Source organism: Neomonachus schauinslandi, chromosome 8 (genome assembly GCF_002201575.2).
Source record: "Neomonachus schauinslandi chromosome 8, ASM220157v2, whole genome shotgun sequence".
Lineage (NCBI taxonomy): Eukaryota > Metazoa > Chordata > Mammalia > Carnivora > Phocidae > Neomonachus > Neomonachus schauinslandi.
In genome coordinates, this window is record NC_058410.1 from 83461889 (window position 1) to 83481043 (window position 19155).

The following is a 19155-nucleotide window of genomic DNA, read 5'->3' on the forward strand; positions in this document are numbered from 1 at the left end:
AGGAGTGGAAAGAGAAAGAAGAAATGAACTAAGAACCAGAGGTTGGGGTTTTATCCTGGCTCTAGGCCCACCATCTCTGGGACCTTGCACATAGCCCTTCATCTTCACGGCCTACTACGATTTCCTGATCTGAAAATAAAAGGACCAAACAAAATAATCTCTAAGATTCTCACTGTTTCACACTTCCAGGAGTTTTATTACAGCAATTAATGAATCACATCAAACATCACAGATCACTCCCCACTGATTTGATCATGCTTTCCTCCAAAAAGGATTTCTACGTATTAGCAGAAATCTCTTTGGCTGAAAAATGGCTAAATAAGAAAGAAATTGAAGAAAATTACATGCTCATACCTTGCCTAGATCCTGTGGGGACAAAGGGAAGAGAAAATATCCTTTACCACTTATTCCAAGGATATAGCAACACAAATAATATGATATAGCTGAGTCAAGGAGGAAGCAAAAAAATTTCTTGGAACAGGCAACAATTTTGATAGATTCAGAAACCTAGGTGAATGCACAGGAGTCCTTCCCTAGGAGTCTTGTCATCTCTCATTTTAGATAAAATGTGAAAAAGCATCCATTCCACAACAGATTAAAAGCAGCAAACCTAGCAGAAGGTTAAGTGAGCTGTGCACTCACTTGTATAGCAGTAAAAGGCAATGGAGAAGATAGTAAAACTATAAAAAGCTGACACAATGACTCAAAAGCACAGGTTCTGAAGCTCCCTCATATGGGACAAAGGACACTCCAGAGGCCAAATGGCAGAATGAAAGTGAGCACTGCCTTGGGTACCAGACAAATAGATGGCTTTGGATCACGTCTCTAACACTGACTCAACATTGACTGAGTCACCATTAGATTTTAGTTATATACCAGGCATAGGAAGGATGGGAATTATGAGGACCATGAGATTCTTGCCACATCCTTCAGCACTCTGGGACAATGGTGATAGATTCCGGTTGTGTGCCGTAAAGCCAGGAGGGCCTAAGTCGAGGGTGTCCGTCCTTGAGGAAGTGCCTTGGGAGGGGCCTAGGGAATGGCTGCCAGCACTAGAGGGTTCTTTCTGGAGATGATGCTGGCAGAATAACACCATGCTGTCCAATCCCTGAGGAATTGTTCAAGGAAGCAAGGGAGTAACCAGACAGACAAGAGAGGAACCTATGAGAACTACCTAAAAAGGGCCCACAGGGCCATTACTGCCAAGAAAAGATGCCACCTTCAGAGAAGGACCTCTAAGCAGGATGCCACAAAGTTATAACATTAAAAGTGTGTATGGCTTTAGAGTCACACAGACCTGGTTTTGAATCCTGACTTGGCTTGAGTGTTCAGTACCCAGATTTTTCACCAGTAAAATATCTGCCTCGTCTCACTGGGGTGAGAACTGAATGAAATGGTGCTGGTAGGTAACCAGTCTTCAGTCATGTAAAATTTTTTTTTATTCTTTTGTTTTTTCATTACTTAAGAAATGTGGGCTGTACTCAGAGGAACCTATGAGAGGAAGGGTTTCCGAGCAGGGTTATTTCTGGAAGCAGCAGGTAGAGTGGAACAGCAAGGGATGCCTAATGTCTAGAGAGATCTCTGCCTACGTCTTCCACCTCAATGTCATTCATCTTTGGAGAGGGGAGACTGCATTAGTCTTTCAAAATACTTCTCCAAGGGAAGAAAGAATAACACTTTTCCATCAGAAAACCTAGCGTAGTAGGGGTCCAAAAATCTGGGTGGAGTTCAGATACCTGCTGGTATAGGGCAAAATTCCTTTTTTTCCACCTAGATTGCAGTTTTAAGAGAGTACAATTATGTTTTGTTCATCTTTGCATGCCCCACAGATCCAAACAAATAGTAGATGCTCAACAGTTTTTGAATGAATGAATGAATGAATGAATACCCTTTCCCCTGATCCCAGTAGTATCTCTTTTTTTTTCAACTCACTGTATTTTACATCCATGTTTGAACTACTTCTTAGAAGCTATTTTTAGAAAACAAAGCTAGAATATTTTTACATTTCAATACAAAAAGAACAACTGATGAAACACTAGCAATTACAAAAGCAGGTCTAAAATGGGACTTATATTGGGGAGTGGGAGAAACTGTCATTTTTGTTGTCCTTCCTTGTCTGGGTACCCCCCTCCCCAAACATGTGAAAGGATTTCAAATAAGACCGTAAGAAGGAGCAGAAGGGAACAATCTCAAGACCTGGCTTAGCTCCCAAATCTTCAAGTGAAAAGCAAGATAAAGATAAGGCAGCTGCTGCTGAATGCCACCAACTGCTGATGGAAAAGTGGCAAGCAGAGTAGGCAGACCAGCAAAGGATGAGGCCCACGTTCGCAACATAACGATTCAAACTCTCTTAGAGATCAGTTCAGAGGAACTCTTTTATAAGATCATGGCTATCAAAAGGAATTTAGAAAAAAAAAGCAAATGTAGGCTGCCAGGGCAACCTCAGTTTCTCAGGAAAGCTACTCAAGGGAAATTTTTAGCAATGTAGAGCAAGGAAGAGGGCTCTTCACAGCTCTTAGCCAAAGCCAATTAGTAAAAACATACAGGTACTCTATGCATGAGGAGCTCTGTATGTTTTGGGGTGGCTGTAGGGGTTGGAAGGGGTGCACATATGAAACATAGTCTTTGCCCTCTAGAGATTTATGGGTAGTGATTGGCAGTGAGATATTTTCGAGAAAGAGAGTCATGCGAGTTCATGCTAGGGACGACTCCAGGGCAGGATTCTAGCTACTGTTGGTACTACTGTCCTGTAAAAGCTAAGTGAGTATCTACAAAACAAATGGTCTTCAAAAACTTTTTCAAACACCTTCTTAGTGCTAGGAGTATTTTTCATGTTTTCAGAGAAACTCATTCATGAATGCATGAACACAAATATTCACCCAGCTTTTATTTCTGTGGTTTAAATGCACATTAAAATATCTAGAGGCAGCCTCATGGAAATGGATTCTAAGTTAAGGATTCAGGTGATGCTGTGTCCATCATACTTAAATATGTGGCTAATGCTAAGATAAAAAGCCCAAAGTCTGTAGTCTTTATTAAAGATTGTACCAAAATTAAGTGTTCCTATACTAACATTTCACAGGTGTTATTTTCTAAAAGCATATGTCATCCAAGAATGAATTCCCAATGAAGACATTATTTGGTAACTCCTGGGAAGTTCAAGGTGGTCAACCATTCATCTTAAGCAAATCATTACAACATTGGTGAAACAACATTAGGTGTCAGGCATCCAAATTTTCTATATTTGCCCAAACTGGGTTAGCAGCACTCTTTTTTGTGATACAGTTTATGAAGCTCACCAAATTATACCACTGAGACCTCACTACATTGGGATCATTATTCACATTTTGTCAATAATCAGAAACAATGCTTACAAATACATTACAATATCTTCAAGAATCACCATTTGCCCCCACTAAAATGCAAACTCCATGGGAACTCTATTTTGTTTATAGTTATTTTCCCAGTCCCTAGAACACTCTTCGGCTTATAGTAGGTGTCTAATAAACACTGTGTTGATAAAATGCAGAAATGAATTTAAATTGCTGCTTTGAGATGGCACTGGGGAAACAGTGGCTAAAGTAGAACAAGAGGTTTATATGTTTTATGAATAAGCATCCCTGCAATCTCTTCTCTAAAGATTGCTTTTGTTAAGATACGCTTTTCTCTTGTCTCATCAAAGTTGAACATGTTTTTCAAATAACATTTTTAGGAGACCTAAAAATGACAAGTTGTGTGTCTGACATCTGACATTCACTCAGCAGACAGTAATTGAACTCCTATTGCATATGGATATTATGACAGCCATATACCAGCGAACCAAACAGGTGTGGTCTCCTTTATGTGATAAAAATGTGAAAACAGATTTAATCTTGTGGCTATAGACCCAGCCTTTACCAAATGTGGTGCCCAGAACTGATTTGCAAAGAGTAAAGCTTCTATTGGGATTAACAATTAAAGACCATGGAGAAGCCTCTAAAGCAGGGTTTCACCTGTTGCTTTTGGTACTGCAAAAAAAGCCAAATGAATATTCAACTAAGCAAAAAAACAACAACAACAACAAAAACAACCCAAAAAACCAACTTAAAACAAAGGGAAACATTTTAAATGCCTCCTTGATGCTAAGAATAGTTTTTCATAATATTATGGTAGTTCAATCGTAAGTAAATGAATGAATAAAAACATAATGACTGCACACACATACCATAGCTTATACATCCAAATAATCGATTTCCTTTATAAAACAGTTACTCTGTGAGGTTATACATTTATTCTCATGAGCAGTCTTTTAAGTATTTCAAAACCGCTTTTTAATTTCCTTCGGAATTGTGTCCCATTCTTTTAAATATACTTAAAGAATGAATTTTATTTTGGGAGGCTGTAAAAGGACATTTGGAGTCCCTTATGATAAACAATATAAATAAGGTGGGCAATGGCATTTGGGTTAAGAAAAAGATGCAACTGTAACATATTAGAAATTTTTTTATGTGGTTCATAACTTGGTTATAAAGGCAACTCCAAAAGAAGAGCTCTGAAATAATTTTGAACAATAGCAGTATCATTTGAGTAACTAGAAAATTTATTATGGTACCTATTGTTAAGATCAACTCACAGTGTTATTGAAATGTATGTGTTTTTGAATCTCAATATCTTATCCTTTAAAGATGCATTCCTAAAAGAATAATTTTATTTCATCACCTTATTATTATTATATTATTTTTTCTCTAAAGAAATCAGACAAAGGACATTGCTGCAAACCTTTCAAAATTACATATTTAGAAGTGAAACATTATTTTAATAACAGAGCTAAAATAATCCACAAGCCAATAAAATGTATTAAAATTTAAAATATAATAGGAACTATGTCCCCTAGACAGTCTATAAGAAAGGAAGAATTAACCTGTGTTCAATCTGATCTAGTTCTTTAAATTCAACTTAGAATTTTTTTCCCACAACCAATTCTTTACATCACTTCCTTTAATTTTTAGGTCTTTCCTACATATAGACATATGTAGTTTGTTATCTATTTGTTTATGCCAAACCCCCAATAATAAGGCTTCTTCATATTTAAATATCATTTAAGAGTTCTTTAGAATAGAGGTTTCATTTATTAGGTGATATTCATAAAATTGTCATAAGTTATTATAAATATGCTAATATACTTTCTTTAAATATGTGTACATACGTTATAAAAATGTTTGCATTAAGTAAAAGATCAGGAAAGATACGGAAAGTTTAAGACTGCAAAAGTTTTAAATTTGAGCACTATTGTGTGAGATCAAAATGAATTTATCAGCTATCTTTTAATGTATTATAAATCATATGACATACTTTTTATGTGAAAATTTTCTATTTTTCAAAACTTAAAAAAACCCATAAAATCCACTGCATTATTTTTTCTATGATACACAGAATGTTTCTGGATGTGGACTCTAATGTTACAAGACAAATGTTCTCACTGCATTTCAGCCTTAACAAACTGTACAAGAGTTCTTATTGACATAAAATAGGTGTTCAACTGCGATCTCAAATATATTTTCATGATTCTACATGTAACAATATAAAAGTAATTATACCACAAACATCAATCGTGAACTTTTGAATTTTGATATATGCTGTAGAGGGAAATTATTTTTAGATATAAGATTTCTCAAGAATCGAAAAATTTTGACACTATGAGGATATTCAGGTACTGTGAAACAGTTATTCTTTTTAAGACCTCAGTATGAGATATCATTAGAATTTCATAGTATTAGATTATCTAATTGTCATTAAAATATGATCTCATAAAACCAAATATTACTTTTAAAATATTTTATAAATGTCCTCTTATAATTGATTTCCCTTTTTTAATTTGGATGTGTCTATATTTCAAAGTAAGCAGTTCTGTAGGATGAATAAGTACTAGAGATTTAATGTACAGTATATGGTGCCTATAATTAACAACACAGCATTGTATACTGGAAATTTGTTGAGAGTAAGTCTTAGGTGCTCTCATCACAAACATAGAAAAGGTAACTATGTGAGGAGATGGATATGTTAATTATCTTGACTATTTTCACTATGTATATATGTATATCAAAACATCATGTTATACACCTTAAATATATACTTTTTGATCTAAAAACAGGGAATTTATTTAGCAATACTATATTTTATGTGGATTATTTGAGAGGAATAAGTTAGGCACTGTACTCTGAAATTATTTGGTTCAACTTCACAAAATCTGATTCACAAGATCTTAAGGAAAGGAACTCTTGAACACCTATTGTTCATGAGATCTCTTTTTTAAATTGAAGTGTAGTTGACATATCGTATAATACTAGTTTCAGGTGTACAACATAGTGACTCAACATTTACATACATTACAAAATGACGACCAGGATAAATCTAGCTACCATCTGTCACCATACAAAGTTGTTACATATTATTAACTATATTTCCTATAAAACTATGGAATGCTTCATGAATTTGCATGTCAACCTTGTGCATGCTAACTTTTCTATAGCATTCTAATTTTAGTATATATGCTGCTGAAGTGAGTATAAATGTATACAATTTTTATTAAAAAAAAAGCCAAAAGAGTAAATTACATATGCTATTAAGCCAGTATATGGCCTCAGCCAGGAAGAGGGTCTATCCTCTCTACATTTTAGTGAGGTACCAAAGAGGCTCCCTACCATGTGAGGGCAGGAGTTGATCTCAGCAAAATTTAGAATCGGATTCTTCTACTCATCACCCATTTCATTCTATGCTTCAGGTTCTTACCTGAACCTTTCTACCAAGAAAGCCTTTGTAATAATCAAAGGGCAAACATTTACTGAAAGCCTGCAGTGTACAAGATTGTAACTGTGATTAACAGCCAAAATCTGCAAGGTGAACACCAGAGCCTCAAGGGATTTAGCCTGGGGATTTGGGACAGGTTGGGGGAACCTGGTCATACTGTGAACACATCCAGACACCGGCCAGTTTGTGTGCTACCAGCACCACATGTGTTCTTTAATGATCTCACTGGTAGGTGCAGAGATGGGAGTGAATCTTCACACCCACCCTGCAGTGACCTGCCTGAAATTGGCCACCATAGGGAGGAATCACACGCTCACTCACCTCAGTCCAATTAAAGAAATATTCACTGGTAAATAATTTGGCAAACACTTCTTTGTCATAAAACATATTTAAACATCAATTTTTGCCCCAATAGAAAGACAACTATTCAATGACAGGAACAAATACTACGTTATTTAGCTAAATTGTATAATTTTAAAACTCTTGCCTACATTTAAAAAGTTCCATCTAATTTACAAAAGCAATTAATCTGCTCACAGAAATTGTATTTTTCCTCTTTGTAACATTTATTTGTGTTTGCCCATTTCCTTTATTATCTCCTGTTAGAAAACTGTTTCTAACATTAATTTGTTTATTCTAAATATGATGGCAAAAATCCATCAGATTTATTGCCCAGACTCCCTGGTGCCCATGAATATGATTTTCAGGATATTAAGGGGAAATCAAGTTTTTGCTATTTTTGAACTGCCTTGACATTAACAGTTATCATTTAGAAACTGACAGAAATTAGCCAGTATACGGCGTTCTGACATATATCAGTTGACAATTAAGCTCTGAATCTGATGGTCATTAGTGAAATCACAGTAGCTACCAAATAGTACCCAAGGTTAACACTATCCCTATTTATGAGAAGAAGAGATTTTTATGTAACCATACAATATCAGGCATAAAGTACACAAGCAACAGCTTCTGAGCTATGTCAGAGAAAAAAGGGAAAGCAAAGTATTCAACTATATTGCATAGGATGTTCTATGAGGGTCCTGTTCAGTTCAGTTCCATTCTGAACTCTGAAGATGGTGTAAACCTTCCTACCAAATGGGCTCTGAAAAGCTCCTCATGCTACAGCTCAAGGACCGAGAACTTTAGAGAAACTGAGTACAGCAGTTATTGTAGCACTGCACAATTGTGGCTAGCACTTTCTAGAACATACTGGAGAGAATCTAGGAACTCCTTAGAAATACACTATTTGATATGAACTTGAAATCTCAGATAGATAAATTAAGGCTTAGTAGTAAGAGGCCTTAAAAAAAAAAATGGACTCACCAGGAGCATATATATGTCTTTAAGGTGCTCAGAACCTACTCTACGGCAGATATAAGTGCACTTATAGAGGAATAAATGAAGTCTGTGAGCAAACAGAAAAGATTTAATTCTTCCTGTGGTAATGGACAAGGGCTCACAGGTGAGCAGACATTTGAGTTAGGCGTCTAAGAACGAATAGGACTTTATCACATGTGTAAGGGGAAAGAGGAACTCATTCCAGTTAGAGAGATGAGATGAAGAAAGACAGAACTCAGGATGGAAGTGCATACCCCTTCTGGAAACAACACAGAAGGTACATAGAATGCTTGTGTTTAGGGTCATCGGAAGGATGTGAGATAAAACTAGAAAGGCAAGAGAGTTTGGGAGTATCATTCTAAGGGATTAAGTTTTATTCACTGTAAACAGGAAGTCTGAACATTTTTGAGAAGGACAGTGACATGGGCTTATCTAGTCTTTACACCGTTCTGTAAGACAAAGAGCCCCATTTGGCCTTAGACTATTCCTTGAACCTAGAATGGACACACAAAAAAACTTAATTAATTTTTATTGATTAATTAATATTCACATTACTTAGGTGTGGAATATATGGAATAATGTAATACTGACCTGACAAAAAGGAGACTAGAGGCACCAGGAGACCTTAGAAGTGATTACAATTGTCAGGAAAAGGAGTTATCCAATGAACCAGGACAGGGGTCAAGTGGTTTGGAAGGTGGATATAAAAAACATTATAAAGGCAGAATTCATAGAATTTGGTGATTGGTTGGATAGCTGAAGGAGAGAGAGGCGTTTTATAACTCAAAGGAACAGGTAGAGGTGATAAGGAAGGCCTTGAGGAGAGGGAGGTATGAGGTTGTGGTGGGAGTAGAAAACAAAAAAGAAGGGTGTTTGGGACACTGTGAGTTCAAAGCACCTTTGGATCTTCATGTGGAAACATCTAATGCAGGGCTGACACTTAGGAGAAGACAGTTAAAGATGTTAACAAGCAAAAATGTTTGCCTGGATTTCAAATGTGTGACTTGGTACTAGGAATTGCATTTCATACTAAATTGCAAACTCAACCAGCATTTTATATCTACCTCCACCATCAGGCTTTAAGCATCTATTTATTTATTCATTCTGTAAATATTACTGAACTCCTACAATATGTCAGGCATAGTTTTGAGTGTGAGGATGCAGCAAACATGAGAGAGACATTGTATCTTGTATCTTCCAAGGGAAGATAATCCAAGACCAAATAAAGTAATAAACATATAATAAATATAATAAAATTTCAAGTAGGATAAGTGTACTGAAGAAAAATAAAGCAGGGAGAAAGAAGGAGAAGTATTCCTTAAACTAAATATTTACAGTCTACAGTTGAGATCTAAACCAAGGACAATTAATGACTTTTTTCCTTATTTTTTCCATTGCAAATAATAACATATAAAAGTCAAGTGGGTTATCTATCTCAAGGTAGAGGCCATTCAGATGAAATGGAGAGACAGGATTTTCTGCTGAATATTATTGATCTCTAAATTGAGGTCTGTGACCCCAATTTAGCTATAAGAAAACTGTGCTCATGAGTATTAGAAATGTCCCCAGAGGGTTCCATATAGCTCTTCTGCAAGGCAGAGAATCTATATGAGAATAGCTAGGATTAGACAAATTATACTCATGACCTTGGAAATTAATTAATTAATCAGTCTATCTTTTTTTGTGGATGGTACACAGGTGGTGAAATAAAATTATTTTTATCATTTATTCAAATCTTAATTATGACTCATCATGTGATTATGCATGAAGCTAGTAAAGTTTTTGTTATGCAGAGAGTAGGGAAGCACAGAGTGAAATAAAAAGAGGGAGGGAAGGAGATAGTAAGGCAAAAAGTGGTTGAGCTTTCATCCAGACAGAAGACTTCAAGTGAACTTGTCAAGAAAAGCTATTGGTGTTGTTACTTGAATACATTATTTGCAAGTGTCGTTAAGATCATAACTTAATGCAAAGAATGATGATGTAATTATATACACACCCATGCTGGGAATGTGTCGGAGATGTGGTTCTAAGAGACTGTTATTATCTGAGGTAAGTCTTGCACATAAGCAATCAAATCGTCTTTGATTCAAAGATTGACAATGGTGATAAATAAATTCAAGTATTTTAAGGCCCCTCTTGCCGTTAGGATTCAGAAGTGCTCATTCATAGGCTAGACTTGCTGCTGCATGCCATTCGCTCCAGAGGATAAACTCACTTTCTTTTTGAAACACTCTTTTCCCCTGGCTTCATGTACCTCAGACTTGATTGATTTTCCTGTCTCTGAGTGTTCCTTTGTTGTTCCTCTGTAAGTTCTACCCCACCTATGAAGTTGCCATTCTTCAAGGTTTCATTCTAGACCTGTTTCTCTCTTCATATGAAATGCTCTCCCTAGATAATCCATTCATTCATTCATTCATTCATTCATTCAACAAATATGTATTGAGTGCCTCCTATATATCAGCATTTTTCCATGCACCTGGGATACATCAATGAACAAAACAAATAAAATCCCTGTCTCTAGAGAAATGAAACTATAGCAGGTTTCAATTACTATATATATGCTGGTGAACCCCAAGCTTGTATCTCCAGCTTCCATCTGTTCTCTGAGCTCCAGATTTATCCACTTACTCATTCTCCACTTGGATATTTTAGAAGCATCTCAAATTCAACATGTCCAAAATGGAACTGATTAGGTTTGGAGATAAAATTATGAATTCAGTGTTCCCCATCTCAAGAGTGGTATCAATTTCCATTTGCAAGACCCAGAGATGTAGGAGGAATCCTTGCCCTATCAACTTTATCTGCAAGTATCAATTCATTTCTCTCCATCTTTGTTGCCTCCTTTCCAGTCCAGTCTACTTCATCTCTCTGGGACCTTTGGAGTGGTTCTCTCCACACTCATTCTTTCCCTATTCCATTCAATTTTCCACAGCCAAGTGATATTTAAAAATGCCAATTTTTTTAAATCACATCAGCCCCTTTAAGATAAGGGCCCAAGTCCTTCACAGAGCCTACCAGACTTTGTATGATTTGGCTTCCCTCAAGCTCTTTCATCTCTCCATGTACTGTTCTTATCTTTGCTCTCGGAGCTTCAGCCAATGGGCCTTCAGAATCTCAAACACACTATGTGCTTTTCAAATGTAGGGTCCTTGCACGTACTGTTGTCTTATGCTACTTCGTGGTTAACTCCTATACATCCTTCAGTTTTCAGCTCAAAGGTCACCTACTCAGAGAAATTGTATCAGTCTGCTACTGCTTCCATAACAAAACATTACAGACTGAGTGGCTTAAATAATATAAATTTACTTTCCCACAGTTCTGGAGGCTGATGTCCAAGTCAAGGTGTTGGCAGGTTTTGTTTTTTCCTGAGGCATCTCTCCTTGGCTTGCAAATGGCCAACCACATTCTCACTAAATCCCAACACCTGGCCTTTCGTCTGTGTGCATGGATCCCTGGTATCTCTTCCTTTTTTTTTTTTCCTGGTATTTCTTCCTATTCTCTCATACCTCTTCTTATTCCTGTTAGATTAGGATCTCACCCTTCCACTTCATTTACCACCTAATTACCTCTTTCAAGGCCTTATCTTCAATTACAGTCACACTGGGGGTTAAGGCTTCAACATATGAATTTGGGGGGACACAATTCAGTCCCCAACAGAAGCCTCCTCTAATTCCCCAGGTTAGGTTAGGCTCCCAGATATCTGTTCTTTTAATACTTGTGTTTGTTACAAAGCACTTTGCATAGTTTGTAGTAACCAAAGCTGTTTGCCATTTAAAAGATCTGGCCCCTTCCTATCTCTCTGACCTCATCTTCTACCACTCTCTCTCATTACCACATTTCCCTTGCTGACTCCCTAATATGTCAGGTACTTCCTGCCTGGAATTTTCTTCTCATGACTCATTCCTTCTCTTCATTCAGGTCTCTGTTAAAATATTTCCTGACTTCAGGGCACCTGGGTGGCTCAGTGGATTAAGTGCCTGCCTTTGGCTCAGGTCATGATCCCAGGGTCCTGGGATGGAGCCCCGCATTGGGCTCCCTGTGCAGCAGGGAATCTGCTTCCCTGCTTCCTTCCTGCTTGTGTGCTCTCTCTCACTATCTCTGTCTCTCTCAAATAAATAAAATATTAAAAAGAAATATTTCCTGACCACTATGCCTATAAACATATTACCCCAACTCCCAGAATCTTCTATGCCTTATATAACTTAATTTTTGTCGTAGTACCACCTGCCATGATAATATCTATCGATCTATCTACTTTTATTTGCTTGCTGTCTTTTTGTCTGCCAGAATGTAACCTTCCTAGAATTTGCACTGTATCCTCCAAGCCTAGAATAGGTCCAGAACCCTGGAGGCACTCAATACATGTTTTTTCGAAAGAAGAAAAAATGTTTATTTGTATGATTATTTGATTTTTGTCTACTGTAAGACTGTAATCACTGTCAAACAGGAAGAATGTGTGCTATGCTCATCAATGATTGAGGACTTAAGACTAGTGGCTGGTACATGGTATGTTCTTAGTAAATATTTGCTGAATGAATGAGTAAAAATATAAAAGCAAAAGTAGTGCAAGTTTATAGAAAACATCTTGAAACAATTTGCAGAACATGAAGAGAAGCTGTGGCATTTCTAGCTATTTCACAATTCATTTTGATTTAGCAGAGGTGCACCCTCAGTTTAAACATGATTTTCTGGGCCAAATCTCTGTTAGTGGCCATAAAACTGCCATCAGAGTGCTATGAAAATTACAGGAAAAAGAGAAGAACAGTATTTTTATTTCTAGAAATATTTCCTTTCCAATGACCAAGCGTAATCCCAGATTATTATTTATTTGGATGGTCTTTTAGTTTGCCAATGAATGGGATTCCAGGACTAAATTATTTGGATGTTTTGTATGGATTGAAATAAAGGTCTTAAAAACAAGGCAATAAAAGCACACATTTAGAATGACTTCTACTCCAAACCAAGTAATTTTCTCTATGCATGTTTTATTTTTGGAGAATTTTAAAAGGGAGGAAAACTGATCAATACTATATTTACATAATATATCATTTTGGAATGTGTCAAAAATAGGTGCAACAATAAAAACTATATATGCAATAGTTGCAATTCCTTAGAGAACTGCATCCTTCTTCTTCCAAAATATCCTGGTAGGAACCCAATTACTTATGGAAAAATACATGAGTCAAAAGAGGAACTATACTTTTGCTATTATGATTTGTCCCTCCATCTAGAAGAAAGTTTGGGAAAGAAGTATTTGTTTAATAAATTCAAATCTAACTTTTTTCTCTCTCTGCGATAGGGTAAAATTCTAAATAATTTCATGTCTTTAAGACATGAAATCTAAAAGAATTTTCGTTTTTATATTTCAAAATTTTTTCTCAATTTTTTCTACCATCACTCCCTTCAATTTCATATCTTAATACATATGAAATATGTGTTAATATACGCAAAATATAAAATTTATAAATACTTCCGGGGCGCCTGGGTGGCTCAGTCGTTAAGCATCTGCCTTCGGCTCAGGTCATGATCCCAGGGTCCTGGGATAGAGCCCCGCATCAGGCTCCCTGCTCCGCGGGAAGCCTGCTTCTCCCTCTCCCGCTCCCCCTGCTTGTGTTCCCTCTCTCGCTGTGTCTCTCTCTGTCGAATAAATAAATACATAAATTTATAAATATTTCTCCACTTAGTTGTAATTAAAATTTAAACATCAAAACATACGTTGACAAAAACAACTTTATTACAAAAGGTAATATGAATAAGAGGGTAAGAACTGCTGAGGAGCACAGATCAGAGAAAATTTAGGAAGAAGAAAGTTCTTATCAAAGGATCAAGGTAGCCCCTATCCATGTTTTGATAAATACAGTGTAGACTCAGTTTATGTTTGATTTTATTGTGTGGTAGCGATGTGAGGATTTAGAGAACTAAGTTTTTAAATGACCTCTGGATATCCCTGAAGCATTTATTTGATCTTCTTTTAAAAGCAGGAAGAAAGAGAAGAAATGCATATAATAGCATTCCATGGATTAATCCCTAAAGGTTCTTCCTTTGGAGGAAATATATAAGATCGTAGATTATTTACTATGAAATGTAACATCTATTTAGGCAGGATTTCTTAACTTCAGCACTCCTGATATCTGGGGGGGTGTTGTGTTCCCCTGCACTGTTAGAATGTTTGGCAGAATCCCTGGTTTCTGCTCATTAGATGCCAGTAGGATCTCCCTCCCAATTGTAACAACTAAACAATGTCTTCAGACATCGCCAAATGTCCCAAAGTGCCCCTGGTTGAAAACTATTGCCTTAAAGTTTCATAATGACCTTTGTAATCTACTCAATAAGTGAGTCTTTCTTGAGTACCTGATATATCTTTTTGTGTTCTAATGGGGATTAAAAGAAGAGTAAGACATGGTTCCTTCTCTCTCTCTCTCTTTTCTAAAGATTTTATTTATTTACTTGACAGAGAGAGAGAGAGAGCTCAAGCGGAGGGGGCAGCAGGCTCCCCAATGAGCAAGGAGCCTTGCAGGGCTGGATCCCAGCACCCCGGGACCATGACCTGAGCTGAAGGCAGACGCTTAACCGACTGAGCCACCCAGGTGCCCCATGGTTCCTTCTCTTAAAAAGCTAAGTAAGTCCATGTTACAGACATAATAGCATTAGAGTACAACAGAAAACATTTATCACTAGTTCTACATGCCCTGCATGCTAATAAATATTTCAGATTTAGGGATTATCTAGAGGGGGGCCCATGCGGGAAATTTCTGGAAGGCATGACATGGCATGGGCTCTGAAGACTGGATAAGGTTTAGAAAGATAAAATTAAGAGGAAAATACATTTTATGTGTTATGGAGAACATATTCACAAAGATCCAACGTAAAATCGGGGTGAAAAGAGTATGAGAAAAACCAAAGAAATAAATAAACGGTGAAGAGAATTCTTTAAGAGCTTACAGAAGGCAGTTACTTTGGAAATATGACAGGATGTCAATGGAGGGAAAATAGAAGGTGTGGCTAAGCAGGAGGTGGATTTCTTAAAAACTGTGGCTGGAATTTGAAGAGATGTTACTTCCTTAAAAGCAGCCAAAAGTTCAGGATGAGCAGTTTAACAGCAGATGATGAGACTCACCATGGGTATGGACAGCAGCTTTAGGACATAAAAGAGAAATGGAAGGGATGGTCTGGATCTGAAACCAAGAAGAACTACAGTTTTGGAGCTGACTTTGGGTAAAAGGTCAGAGTCAGACTTTTGACTGTACTAGCTGATTGAGTAAATGCCATGTCAGTCATGGAGCCTGAACCCTTGTCCACCTGTACTGGAGTGCTAGTAGGAAAAACATTTTTTTGATTCAGATTTTATTAAGAAGTTTTACAGTTGGGGCGCCTGGGTGGCTCAGTTGGTTGGGCGACTGCCTTCAGCTCAGGTCATGATCCTGGAGACCCGGGATCGAGTCCCACATCGGGCTCCCTGCTCGGCGGGGAGTCTGCTTCTCTCTCTGACCCTCCCCACTCTCATGCTCTCTCTCTCATTCTCTCTCTCTCAAATAAATAAATAAAATCTTAAAAAAAAAGAAGTTTTACAGTTGCTGGACAATTAAAGATATACATATAAAAATTTTAACTGGTATCTAGTTTCTGTTCTGTCCTTGATTAACTATTTTCAGATTAATGTATAATTTAAATTCCAGAAGATTCAAGAATCATGGAATAAACTGGGCATTCTTAAGCATTTTATCTTAGCTATAATTTATCTCAAGGGCAATTTCTGGATGTTTTTCAATAATATTCATTTCAATAGCTAAATATAAACTTTATTTCATTTCCTACTGTATCCAGATATATAGTATAATGATGTCATTTTTATTTTTACTTTTTAAATTTTATTTATTTATTTTTTTAAAAAGATTTTATTTATTTATTTGAGAGAGAGAATGAGAGAGAGAGAGAGCACACGAGAGGGGGGAGGGTCAGAGGGAGAAGCAGACCCCCTGCTGAGCAGGGAGCCCGATGCGGGACTCGATCCCAGGACTCCAGGATCATGACCTGAGCCGAAGGCAGTCGCTTAACCAACTGAGCCACCCAGGCGCCCAATGATGTCATTTTTAAAAATTCTGAAATAAACACACACACACACACATACACACAATCAAAAGCTGGATAATGCCTGCAGGTGGAGGAAGAATGATCACATACAGAATAGTTTTATTACTGATACAAATTGATACTGATGTATATTAATTTAATTAGGCTTTGTACCTTGATATTTTTAAAAAAATGTATCAAAACTGGTTCTCCAGGCACCTGGGTGGCTCAGATGGTTAGGCGTCTGCCTTTGGCTCAGGTCATGGTCCCAGGGTCCTGGGATTGAGTCCCGCATCGGGCTCCCTGCTCCTTGGGAGCCTGCTTCTCCCTCTGCCTCTCTCTCTCTCTGTCTCTCATGAATAAATAAATAAAATCTTTAAAAAAAACAAAAACAAAAACAAACAAACAAACAAAAACTGGTTCTCCAGTGGAATAAGCAACATTTGTGAGACTCAAAATTTCACATTTAGTAATGGAAATAGCAATACTTCAAAAGAAACAGGTGGTTTTGTGAATATACGTACAAATCTAAAAACCACTTATGAAGTTGAATTGCCACTCCCATTTGGAAACCCTAGGTGGTTCACATGTCTAACCGGGTATACACACATGCATACACACTCACAGTTTATATGACCATGTTACATAGACATCTCTGTCCCTGATATGGACACCAAGAAACAATTAAGTTAATATATATTCCCTAAAATATCTTAAGTATAATACAGGCAGTATGATTATGTTGGTGTGGGTGTCTTCATGTTTATGAACATGAATGTGCATAGAAGATTACTACATGTGGTTCTGAGTATTATTCTTTTGACAAGAAAGGAACATATAAAGATGATACTTCATAATTAATAATAATGTGGATTACTATAAAAAAAAACTATTCTGTACTTTTCTTGGTTACATTCTCCTTTTTGGTTAAATTATGCCTTGGTTTTAATTTAGATATTTTTGGAAGGTACTTTGATACTTTCAAGGCCATCATGAACCAGTTTAGTGTGCCAAATTAGGAATTTACTAAAAAAAAGAATTTATTGCTTAATGGGAGTTGATGCACTTTCTCATTTGCTTAGTATAATATCAAGAAGTGATTTGGCCATGGGAAAGATATGAAACAAACCATTATGGCCTGATATTCATAAACTGATTGAAAATATGAATATGTACATATACACACATTAACATTTGTTCTTAGATTTTTGCAATTATAAAAATACACACATATATGAAAATATTATAGCATATGTAATATGTACTTTAGAACCCATTACAAGGCCGTGGGCAAGTAGGATCACTATCTTTGTGCTTCCACTATACTCCATACACACATCTACATAACATTTATTATTTCTGCTGGATTTATTTGGTTACAGATTTATTTACACTCCTTGTATTGTAAATCTCTAAGGAATGATAGTTATAATTTATCTCTCCATCCTGAGTGTCTACCATATGTCCAGCAAAGAGAAAGAACCAGTACATGTCTAATGGATGAGTGAATAAATCTTTTTTTAATTCTTTAAACAGATATCTTTTAAATTTCAGTTACAACAAGATATTTTATAAAATATTAACTTTATGAGAATCTCTCAAACAGAAAACATCTTTTCCATTTCACATTTTATACTCAGAATATCTTTTTTTAAAAAAGATTTTATTTATTTATTTGACAGAGAGAGAGACAGTGAGAGAGGGAACACAAGCAGGGGGGAGTGGGAGAGGGAGAAGCAGGCTTCCTGCTGAGCAGGGAGCCCAATGCAGGGCTCCATCCCAGGGCCCTGGTATCATGACCTGAGCCAAAGGCAGATGTTTAATGACTGAGCCACCCAGGCGCCCCTATACTCAGAATATCTTAATGCTCCTGCTTTAATAAAAGGAAAGACAATAACAGGCAGATTTACAGGGGCCAATAAGGTCCTTCTTTTCTGAAGCACTCAATAATTCATTCTAAAAAGAGAAAATAGAACTACACTATCAGTGGCACTTTAACCAATTTTAATTTTATAATGTTTGTTATTTCTGATTTCTGCTGCTTTATTTCACCAAAATTTCAAAGTAAATTAACCAAGCTCTTTATGCAGTAAACATTTATCAAATACTTTTTGCAAAATAATTTATGCAAATGTAATACTCATTTTAATAGTTCGCTATTTTTCTCTTGTTTAACTTTTCACACACAAAAATTCTCTTTTTTTTGAGTAAAACAACAATATCAAAAAAATAACGTTTTTTTACCTTATACTAGACTTTTTCCTTTGATCATTTATTTCAGGGAATTTGAAGCTGTCAACATTGTAATAATGTAACAAATTAGCTCTCAAATGGAAGTAACCAAAGTAAAAAATCTGACAGCTCTTTTTGTGTCAAAAATTAGGACTGATAATTGCTTTGAAAATCTCCCCCTGCCCTCCATCTCACTTTTTAAAGGGACACAAACTCCTACAGGAGGGGAAATTAAGCTTTACAAATTTTCATTTATCTTACTAGCTGTGCTTTATTTTTAAAATACTTTGACAGTAAAAACGAAACAAACTGAGGGTTCTAGAGGGGAGGGGGTGGGGGGATGGGTTAGCCCGGTGATGGGTAATAAAGTGGGCACGTTCTGCATGGAGCACTGGGTGTTATACACAAACAATGAATCATGGAACACTACATCAAAAACTAATAATGTAATGTATGGTGATTAACATAACATAATAAAATAAAATTAAAAGAAAAAAAGACAACAAAAAAACCCCACTAGGTATATTTTTAAGAATAGTTGCACAATTAAATGCACTTCAACATTGCAACTTAAATTTTCTTACTCATAAAATACAAAGTCTCCACGGAGAAGCAGCTAGTATTTCTTTTAATCTATGGAGGCAATTCTACCATCTATATCTTGGCAAAGTATGTCTTTCCTTTTCATACTTACCAAACACTGACAAAAGGAGTAAATGGATTCAATAG

At 36.4% G+C, this 19155-nt stretch overlaps 1 protein-coding gene and 1 pseudogene across 5 annotated transcripts in view; both read right to left on the reverse strand.

Annotated features, from left to right (window-relative positions):
* The window catches only part of KCNQ5 (potassium voltage-gated channel subfamily Q member 5), a 502673-nt gene that overhangs the window by 409393 nt on the left and 74125 nt on the right, over positions 1 to 19155 (reverse strand). The gene's annotated exons all lie outside the window — the stretch shown is intronic.
* On the reverse strand, positions 6448 to 6546 carry LOC123325617 (annotated as a pseudogene).